At 47.0% G+C, this 12,224-nt stretch overlaps 1 protein-coding gene across 12 annotated transcripts in view; it reads right to left on the bottom strand.

Annotated features, from left to right (window-relative positions):
- Positions 1-12,224, bottom strand: part of LOC128685474 (serine-rich adhesin for platelets) — a 316,490-nt gene that overhangs the window by 103,528 nt on the left and 200,738 nt on the right. The window lies entirely within an intron of this gene.

The raw sequence follows: 12,224 nt of genomic DNA, 5'->3' as shown, positions 1-12,224 counted from the left end.
GAAAATAAAGAAGTATACAAATAAGCACTTAATATAGTCTCCAGTGTCTTCACACTCCCGTCGGCGAAACATGTTGGTATATTTTCCTTAGACCGTTGCTGCCTGTCCACCTAACAATAGAAATGGTTACTAGTGTGTTAGCCGAGTAATGCGGGACGCATCCAAGTATAATGGTAGAGATGTGTCAAACTACAGAGCTGCTGGATGTATTGAAGTGGACAGATACCTAAAGTCAGTGCCGGATCAGCCGGGCTGTGGCTCGTACGTTGGACTGCGTGCGGCCAGCAGTAACAGGCTAGTTGATCAGGCCCTGATCCACCGGGAGGCCTGGTCATGGACCGGGCCGCGGGGGCGTTGATCCCCGGAATAACCTTCAGGTAACCGAAGGAAATAAGAAGCAAAGTCACAGTGAGCTATCAAAAGAATGCATGAGGAAGTAATGAAACTTCTGAAGGAATGCGACACAGTAAAGGCATTTAGATCCAACAGAGCATAGCCTTGGATACTAAAAGGAGACCCTGAATCCTTGAGCAAGCAAGCATCAGGACCTGCCACACGAACCTAATAGAAGCCTACGACAAGGTGACGGAAATCAAATAAGAACAAAAATGAAGAGTACACTATATATTGCTACATACACACACAGTAACGACCAGTGAAAAGGTGGGGTCAGGAGCTATGACTCGACCCCTGCAACCACAATTAGGTGAATACACACACACACAAACACAGACAGACACACACAAACACACACACACACACACACAAACACAGACACACACACACACACACACACACACACACACACACACACACACACACACACACACAAACACAGACACACACACACACACACACACACACACACACACACACACACACACACACACACACACACACACACACACACACACACACACACACACACACACACACACAACACAGACACACACACACACACACACACACACACACACACACACAAACACAGACACACACACACACACACACACACACACACACACACACACACACACACACACACACACACACACACACACACACACACACACACACACACACACACACACACACACACACACACACAAACACAGACACACACACACACACACACACACACACACACACACACACACACAAACACAGACACACACACACACACACACACACACACACACACACACACACACACACACACACACACACACACACTAAGAAAGGAGACAAGCTGCGCTAAATTACAAACTAGTGTCGCTGACATGTATATTATGTCAAGTTATTGAGAAGATTATCAGGAAAACAGTGGTGGAGCAGCAGCACGGCTTCAGGGAAGGGAAATCCTGTGTCACAAACCTAATAGAGTTCTATGACAAGGTAACATAAGTAAGACAGGCAAGAAAAGGAGTCTACCTGGAGGGTATTCCAGGGATCAACGCCCACGCGGCCCGGTCCACGACCAGGTCTCCCGGTGGATCAGGGCCTGATCAACGAGGCTGTTACTGCTGGCCGCACGCAGTCCAAAGTACGAACCACAGCCCGGCTGATCCGGCACCGACTTTAGGTATCTGTCCAGCTCCCTCTTAAAGACAACCAGGGGTCTACTGGTAATGCCTCTTATTGCTGGTTGGAGGCTGTTGAACAGTCTTGGGCCCCAGACACTTACTGCGTTTTCTCTTGGTGTACTAGTGACGCCCCTACTTTTCACTGGGGGTACATTGCATCACCTGCCAATTTCTTTTGCTTTCGTATGGAGCGATTTTTGTGTACATATTAGGGACCAGTCCCTACAGAATCTTCCAGGTGTAGATTATAATATATCTCTCGCCTGCGCTCAAGTGAGTACAAGTGCTTCCAGGCGCTCCCAGTAGTTAAGGTGCTTGATAGAACTTATACGTACAGTAAAAGCTCTCTGTACATTCTCTAGATCTGCAATTTCACCTGCCTTGAATGGGGATGTTTATGTACAGCAGTATTCCAGCCTAGAGAGAACAAGCGATTTAAAAAGGATCATCATTGGCTTAGCATCTCTTGTCTTGAATGTTCTCATTTTCCATCCTATCAGTTTCCTCGCAGATGTGATAGTGACTTTGTAAAGGGTCCTTGAAGGTGAGGTCTTCGGACATTACCACACCCAGGATGGGTAGATTGCATCTTCTTGGACTGTAAGAAGGCTTTGGACACAGTACAACACAAGAGACTGGTTGAAAAGCTAGAGAAACAGGCAGGGATAGGAGGGAAAGTATACCATTTGCTCAGGGAATACCTGACAGGAAGGAAACATGTGTCGGTACGAGAAGAGGTGTCAGAATGGGTGCATGTGTCGAGTGGAGTTCCACAAGGGTCAGTCCTAGGTCCGGTGCTGTATCTTGTATATGTGAATGACATGACGGAAGGGATAGATTCAGAGGTGTTGTTCGCAGACTATGTAAAGCTAATGAGAATACAAGAGGACGAAGATCAGGTAAGCCTACAAGGGCATCCGGACAGACTGAAAGCCTGGTCCGACAAATAACTCCTGGAGTTTAATCCCAGCAAGTGCAAAGTTATGAAGATTGGGGAAGGACAAAGGAGACCGCAGACGAAGTATATCCTGAGAGCTCAGAGGCTGAAAAACTCGCTCATGGAAAAGGATCTTGGGGTGAGCATCATACCGAGCACATCTCCTGAGGAGCACATGATCTAAATAAATGTTGCAGCATACGGGCGCCTGGCAAACCTAAGAATAGCGTTTCGACATCTAAGTAAGGATTCATTCACGATACTGTACATCGTGTACGTCAGGTCCATATTGGAGTATGCAGCACCAGTATGGATCCCGCACCTCGTCAAGCACGTCAGTAAATTAGAGAAAGTGCAAAGGTTTGCAATAAGACTAGTCCCAGAGCTGAGGGGTTTGTCCTACGAGGACAAGGAAGAAAGAAGGGATAGGGGGGACATGATAACATATAAAATAATGAGAGAAATTGACAAGGTGGATAAGAAAGGAATATTCCAGAGATATGACACAGCAACAAAGGGTTACAAATGGAAATTGAAAACTTAGATGAGTCACAGGAATGTTAGGAAATATTTCTTCAGTCAGCGAGTTGTCAGAAAGTGGTCGATATGGAGAGTGATACAGTGGAGGCAGATTTAAGAAGAGGTACAATAAAACTCCTGGAGCAGGAGTGGACCTAGTAACGACCAGCGAAGAGGCGGGGCCAGGAGCTGCGACACGACCCCTACAACCACAAATAGGTGAATACACACACACACACACACACACACACACATACATTCAAATCAAGCATAAAATCAGGGAGGTACTTGCATCGTGGCAGCACAACAACGTCACATGCCTCAGCACTCAGCACGCAACAATCACTGACTTGACAATTACAACCACTATACTGAATTAGACCATAGTGTGACACCAAGGTCAACATGATACTAAGATCATACCAAGGTCAACATGATACTAAGATCATACCAAGGTCAACATGATACTAAGATCATACCAAGGTCAACATGATACTAAGATCATACCAAGGTCAACATGATACTAAGATCATACCAAGGTCAACATGATACCAAGATCATACCAAGGTCAACATGATACCAAGATCATACCAAGGTCAACATGATACCAAGATCATACCAAGGTCAACATGATACCAAGATCATACCAAGGTCAACATGATACCAAGATCATACCAAGGTCAACATGATACCAAGATCATACCAAGGTCAACATGATACCAAGATCATACCAAGGTCAACATGATACCAAGATCATACCAAGGTCAACATGATACCAAGATCATACCAAGGTCAATATATCAAGATCATACCAAGGTCAACATGATACCAAGATCATACCAAGGTCAACATGATACCAAGATCATACCAAGGTCAATATGATATCAAGATCATACCAAGGTCAACATGATACCAAGATCATACCAAGGTCAACATGATACCAAGATCATACCAAGGTCAATATGATATCAAGATCATACCAAGGTCAACATGATACCAAGATCATACCAAGGTCAACATGATACCAAGATCATACCAAGGTCAACATGATACCAAGATCATACCAAGGTCAATATATCAAGATCATACCAAGGTCAACATGATACCAAGATCATACCAAGGTCAACATTATACCAAGATCAACATGATACCAAGATCAACATGACACCAAGATCAACATGATACCAAGATCAACATGACGCCGAGATCAACATGACACCGAGATTAACATGAAACACTAAGATCAACATGACACCGAGATCAACATGACACTGAGATCAACATGACACTGAGATCAACATGACACCAAGATCAACATGATATCAAGATCAACATGATACCAAGGTCAACATGATATCAAGATCAACATGACACGAAGATCAACATGACACTGAGATCAACATATCAAGATCAACATGATACCAAGGTCAACATGACATCAATATCAACATGACACCGAGATCAACATGATACCAAGATCAACATGACACCAAGTTCAACATGATACCAAGATCAACATGATACCAAGTTCAACATGATACCAAGATCAACATGATATCAAGATCAACATATCAAGATGAACATGACACCAAGGTCAACATGACACCTAGATCAACATGACTCTAAGATCAACATGACACTAAGATCAACATGATATCAAGATCATCATGATATCAAGATCAACATGATACCAAGATCAACATGATATCAAGATCAACATGACACTAAGATCAACATGACATCAAGATCAACATGATATCAAGATCAACATGACTCTAAGATCAACATGACACTAAGATCAACATATCAAAATCAACATATCAAGATCAACATGACACCAAGATCAACATATCAAGATCAACATATCAAGATCAACATGACACCAAGATCAACATGATATCAAGATCAACATGATACCAAGATCAACATGATATCAAGATCAACATGATACCAAGATCAACATGATATCAAGATCAACATGATATAAAGATCAACATGATACCAAGATCAACATGATATCAAGATCAACATGATACCAAGATCAACATGATATCAAGATCAACATGATATCAAGATCAACATGATACCAAGTTCAACATGATATCAAGATCAACATATCATATCAACATACCCACCTGCACTGCTCACCCACCTACACTGCTCACCCACCTGCACTGCTCACCCACCTACACTGCTCACCCACCTACACTGCTCACCCACCTACACTGCTCACCCACCTACACTGCTCACCCACCTGCACTGCTCACCCACCTACACTGCTCACCCACCTGCACTGCTCACCCACCTACACTGCTCACCCACCTGCACTGCTCACCCACCTGCACTGCTCACCCACCTACACTGCTCACCCACCTGCACTGCTCACCCACCTACACTGCTCACCCACCTGCACTGCTCACCCACCTACACTGCTCACCCACCTGCACTGCTCACCCACCTGCACTGCTCACCCACCTACACTGCTCACCCACCTGCACTGCTCACCCACCTACACTGCTCACCCACCTGCACTGCTCACCCACCTGCACTGCTCACCCACCTACACTGCTCACCCACCTGCACTGCTCACCCACCTACACTGCTCACCCACCTGCACTGCTCACCCACCTACACTGCTCACCCACCCACGCTGCTCACCCACCTACACTGCTCACCCACCTACACTGCTCACCCACCTGCACTGCTCACCCACCTACACTGCTCACCCACCTACACTGCTCACCCACCTACACTGCTCACCCACCTGCACTGCTCACCCACCTGCACTGCTCACCCACCTACACTTCTCACCCACCTGCACTGCTCACCCACCTACACTGCTCACCCACCCACGCTGCTCACCCACCTACACTGCTCACCCACCTACACTGCTCACCCACCTGCACTGCTCACCCACCTGCACTGCTCACCCACCTACACTGCTCACCCACCTACACTGCTCACCCACCTACACTGCTCACCCACCTCATTCCTAGGTTCAGTGCACGTCCACATGTCCTCACCAGTCTGCATCACAATGTTGTACCTCCCTCCCTCTCTCACCTTCCTACTCTTCCTCTCTACCTCTCCATTTTCTCCCTCCCTCTTCTACTCAATGCCCTATCTCCTCTCTTTCTACTCGTGTGTGTACTCACCTATTTGTGGTTGCAGGGGTCGAGTCATAGCTCCTGGCCCCGCCTCTTCATCAATCGCCACTAGGTCTTCTCCTAGCTCCATGAGCTTTATCATACCTCATCTTAAAACTATGTATGGATCCTGCCTCCACTACATCACTTGCTAGACTATTCCACTTCCTGACCACTCTGTGACTGAAGAAATACTTCCTAACATCTCTTTGACTCATCCGAGTCTTCAACTTTCAATTGTGACCCCTTGTTTCTGCGTCTCATCTCTGGAACATCCTGTCTGTCCACCTTGTCAATTCCTCGCAGTATTTTATGTGGCGTTATCATGTCTAACAAATTTTACCTCAACATACCAGTCCAGTATGTTTATCAGACTTCCTCCCAAACCTCCACACCCCCTTCCCCCCCTTCCTCTCCCCTGAACCTCCTGGTAGAGGGTTCAACATTCTACGATTCTATTTGTGTCACAACACCAGATCAATATTGAATAATGTACACAAGTTCAACTATGCTTAGGTGGCGACACTGACATTCTCAGTACCTGCAAGGTCAAGTACACTGTTGCAGTGACCTTGGCAGTGAGCATATCTGCACCAACTTCGTACCTGCACCAGCTGTGTACCTTGTATAATGTACACGTTGTATAATGTATACAAGGTGTACAACAAAGGCAGGTGTACATTATACAAAGCAAGTGAACATTCATTAACATGAAAGAACTTTAAAGACCACAATATTACAGTAGCGGGGTGTAACATAACTAATCTACAGTACCATGGTGGCAACAATTTACAACAAAGAAAATGAAGACAGAACCAGGTGAAGTTTTAGACCGTCCTGGACCGTGGTGAAAACTGGACTTGATGATGTCCCAGGAACGACCGACATGTCTTCTAATTTTATCACTAATCTGTGGTTGTGTTAATGAAGAGACATTATAGTCTGAAGTTGTGAAGTTAAATCAGAGGAAGAGTAACTTCAAGCCTTGTACATGAAATAATACCGACAAGATGAAGAATTAGACACATGTGCAACATCTGGGTATCTATATTACAGATGTTTCGCCATCCAGTGGCTTTATCAATACAAGGATATAAAGTGAAGAATGTAGAATTATATACAATATGTGAGGTAATGAGTGCCTCAGCCTTGGAGTTAGTGAAGATCACCGGAGTCTTGAAGACTCTGCAGATTCTTCAAGACTAGTTAGTTACCATTTTGTTCTAGACACATGTCGATTAGACACTACGTCTGTTGTATATGCTGTTGTATATGTGTACTCACCTAATTGTGGTTGCAGGGGTCGATTCATAGCTCCTGGCCCTGTCTCTTCACTTGTCACTACTATAGCACTCTCTCCCCCTGTTCCATGAGCATGTGTGTGTGTGTGTGTGTATGTGTGTGTGTGTGTGTGTGTGTGTGTGTGTGTGTGTGTGTGTGTGTGTGTGTGTGTGTGTGTGTGTATACTCACCTAGTTGTGATTGCAGGGGTGGAGTCACAGTTCCTGGTCCCGCCTCTTCGCTGGCCTTTACTAGGTCACTCTTCCTGCTCCATGAGCTTTATCATACCTCTTCTTAAAGCTATGTATAGATCCTGCCTCCACTACGTCACTTCCCAGACTATTCCACTTCCCGACAACTCTATGACTGAAGAAATACTTCCTAACATCCCTATGTTTCATCTGAGTCTTCAACTTCCAACTGTGTCCCCTTGTCGCTGTGTCCCATCTCTGGAACATCATGTCTTTGTCCACCTTGTCGGTTCCTCTCGGTAATTTATATGTCGTTATCATATCCTCCTATCTCTTCTATCTTCCAGTGTCGTCAGGTCGAGTTCCCTTAACCTCTCCTCGTAGGACATGCCCCTTAGCCCCGGGACTAGTCTCGATGCAAACCTTTGCACTTTCTCTAATTTCTTGACTTATTTGACCAGGTGTGGGTTCCATACTGGTGCTGCATACTCCAGTATGAGACTAGCGTACAGTGTGTGTGTTTTGTTTCATCAAAAACCCTCACTTAGCAGAGAAAATTTATGACAACGTTTCGAACATTTCTGCGTCCACCACTTCTACTACTGGTACGAACATTCCCTTCTGTCTGAAATGCACAGCATACTAATGCCATTTGTAAACCACATTGTGTATACAGCAGGAAAGTGGCCAGGTGTTGGGTGTCAAGCACTTGACGGGTGTGAGAGGCAGAGTCCTCGCTTATAGTGGCCAGGTGTTGGGTGTCAAGCACTTGATGGGTGTGAGAGGCAGAGTCCTCGCTTATAGTGGCCAGGTGTTGGGTGTCAAGCACTTGACGGGTGTGAGAGGCAGAGTCCTCGCTTATAGTGGCCAGGTGTTGGGTGTCAAACACTTGATGGGTGTGAGAGGCAGAGTCCTCGCTTATAGTGGCCAGGTGTTGGGTGTCAAGCACTTGACGGGTGTGAGAGGCAGAGTCCTCGCTCATAGTGGCCAGGTGTTGGGTGTCAAGCACTTGATGGGTGTGAGAGGCAGAGTCCTCGCTTATAGTGGCCAGGTGTTGAGTGTCAAGCACTTGATGGGTGTGAGAGGCAGAGTCCTCGCTTATAGTGGCCAGGTGTTGGGTGTCAAGCACTTGACGGGTGTGAGAGGCAGAGTCCTCGCTCATAGTGGCCAGGTGTTGGGTGTCAAGCACTTGATGGGTGTGAGAGGCAGAGTCCTCGCTTATAGTGGCCAGGTGTTGGGTGTCAAGCACTTGATGGGTGTGAGAGGCAGAGTCCTCGCTTATAGTGGCCAGGTGTTGAGTGTCAAGCACTTGATGGGTGTGAGAGGCAGAGTCCTCGCTTATAGTGGCCAGGTGTTGAGTGTCAAGCACTTGATGGGTGTGAGAGGCAGAGTCCTCGCTTATAGTGGCCAGGTGTTGGGTGTCAAGCACTTGATGGGTGTGAGAGGCAGAGTCCTCGCTTATAGTGGCCAGGTGTTGGGTGTCAAGCACTTGATGGGTGTGAGAGGCAGAGTCCTCGCTTATAGTGGCCAGGTGTTGAGTGTCAAGCACTTGATGGGTGTGAGAGGCAGAGTCCTCGCTTATAGTGGCCAGGTGTTGGGTGTCAAGCACTTGACGGGTGTGAGAGGCAGAGTCCTCGCTTATAGTGGCCAGGTGTTGAGTGTCAAGCACTTGATGGGTGTGAGAGGCAGAGTCCTCGCTTATAGTGGCCAGGTGTTGAGTGTCAAGCACTTGATGGGTGTGAGAGGCAGAGTCCTCGCTTATAGTGGCCAGGTGTTGAGTGTCAAGCACTTGATGGGTGTGAGAGGCAGAGTCCTCGCTTATAGTGGCCAGGTGTTGAGTGTCAAGCACTTGATGGGTGTGAGAGGCAGAGTCCTCGCTTATAGTGGCCAGGTGTTGAGTGTCAAGCACTTGATGGGTGTGAGAGGCAGAGTCCTCGCTTATAGTGGCCAGGTGTTGAGTGTCAAGCACTTGATGGGTGTGAGAGGCAGAGTCCTCGCTTATAGTGGCCAGGTGTTGGGTGTCAAGCACTTGATGGGTGTGAGAGGCAGAGTCCTCGCTTATAGTGGCCAGGTGTTGGGTGTCAAGCACTTGATGGGTGTGAGAGGCAGAGTCCTCGCTTATAGTGGCCAGGTGTTGGGTGTCAAGCACTTGATGGGTGTGAGAGGCAGAGTCCTCGCTTATAGTGGCCAGGTGTTGGGTGTCAAGCACTTGATGGGTGTGAGAGGCAGAGTCCTCGCTTATAGTGGCCAGGTGTTGAGTGTCAAGCACTTGATGGGTGTGAGAGGCAGAGTCCTCGCTTATAGTGGCCAGGTGTTGAGTGTCAAGCACTTGATGGGTGTGAGAGGCAGAGTCCTCGCTTATAGTGGCCAGGTGTTGGGTGTCAAGCACTTGATGGGTGTGAGAGGCAGAGTCCTCGCTTATAGTGGCCAGGTGTTGGGTGTCAAGCACTTGATGGGTGTGAGAGGCAGAGTCCTCGCTTATAGTGGCCAGGTGTTGAGTGTCAAGCACTTGATGGGTGTGAGAGGCAGAGTCCTCGCTTATAGTGGCCAGGTGTTGAGTGTCAAGCACTTGATGGGTGTGAGAGGCAGAGTCCTCGCTTATAGTGGCCAGGTGTTGAGTGTCAAGCACTTGATGGGTGTGAGAGGCAGAGTCCTCGCTTATAGTGGCCAGGTGTTGGGTGCTGACATTCCCTGGACGTCTTCAAGGCGGCCGCTAACATAGTTATTGAAAGGCATCTTATAAATCGATATCTAAATTATGCACAGGCCACAATTCACCCGATTTTTATCTATAAGACGTCATCACACACACACACACACATACACACACGCACCTACACACACAACACACACACACACACACACACACATACACACCACACACACACAACACACACACCTACACACACAAAACACACACACACACACACACACACACCTACACACACACACACACCTACACACACCTACACACACACACACATACCTACACACACACACACACACACACACACACTCCTACACACACACACCTACACACACACACCTACACACACACACCTACACACACACACCTACACACACACACACACCTACACACACACACACCTACACACACACACACCTACACATACACACACACACCTACACATACACACCTACACACACACACATAACAGGAAGGGCACTGCAATGGATCAGAGAATACCTAACAGGGAGGCAACAGCGAGTCATGGTCCGTTATGAGGTATCACAGTGGGCGCCTGTGACGAGCGGGGTCCCACAGGGGTCAGTCCTGAGACCAGTACTTTTCTTGGTATATGTGAAGGACATGACGGAAGGGATAGACTCAGAAGTGTCCCTGTTTGCAGATGATGTGAAGTTTATGAGGAGAATTAAATCAGATGCGGACCAGACAGGTCTATAAAGAGACCTGGACAGGCTGGATGCGTGGTCCAGCAACTGGCTCCTAGAATTTAATCCGACCAAATGAAAAATCATGAAGATCGGAGAAGGGCAAAGAAGACCGCAGACAGAGTATAGGCTAGGAGGTCAAATACTGCAAATCTCAATCAAGAAGAAAGATCCAGGAGTGAGTATAATACCGAGTACATCGCCAGAAGCACACATTAACCAGATAACTGCTGCGGCATATGGGCGCCTGGCAAACCTGAGAATAGCGTTCCGGTACCTCTGTAAGGAATCGTTCAAGACTTTATACACTGTGTACGTCAGGCCCATACCGGAGTACGCAGCACCAGTTTGGAACCCATACCTGGTCAAACACGTCAAGAAATTAGAGAAAGTGCAAAGGTTTGCAACAAGGCTCGTTCCAGAGCTAAAGGGAATGTCCTATGAAGAAAGGTTAAGGGAAATCGGTCTGACGATACTGGATGACAGGAGGATCAGGGAAGACATGATAACGACATACGAAACACTGCGTGGAATAGACAAGGTGGACAGAGACAGGATGTTCCAGAGATGGGACACAGAAACAAGGGGTTACAATTGAAAGCTGAAGACTCAGATGAATCAGAGGGATGTTAGGAAGTATTTCTTCAGCCACAGAGTTGTTAGGAAGTGGAGGCAGGAATCATACATAGTTTTAAGACGAGGTATGATAAAGCTCATGGAGCAAGGAGAGGGAGGACCCAGTAGCGGTCAGTGAAGAGGCGGGGCCAGGAGCTGAGTATCGACCCTTGCAACCACAATTAGGTGAGTACAATTAGGTGAGTACCTACACACAGAGACACACACACCTACACACACACCTACACACACACACAACACACACAAACACAACACAAACACACACATACATACACACAGCACACAACACACACACACACCTACACACACACCTGCAAACACACACACACACCTACACACACATACCTACACACACATACCTACACACACATACCTACACACACCTACACACACACACCTACACACACACACCTACACACACACACACACACACACACACACACACACACACACACACACACACACACACACACACACACACACACACACACACACACACACGGTAACAGAAGAAAGGC

The sequence above is a fragment of the Cherax quadricarinatus genome, chromosome 8, assembly GCF_038502225.1.
Source record: "Cherax quadricarinatus isolate ZL_2023a chromosome 8, ASM3850222v1, whole genome shotgun sequence".
NCBI classification, from domain to species: Eukaryota; Metazoa; Arthropoda; class Malacostraca; order Decapoda; family Parastacidae; genus Cherax; species Cherax quadricarinatus.
This window is presented reverse-complemented; position numbering and strand designations above follow the sequence as displayed.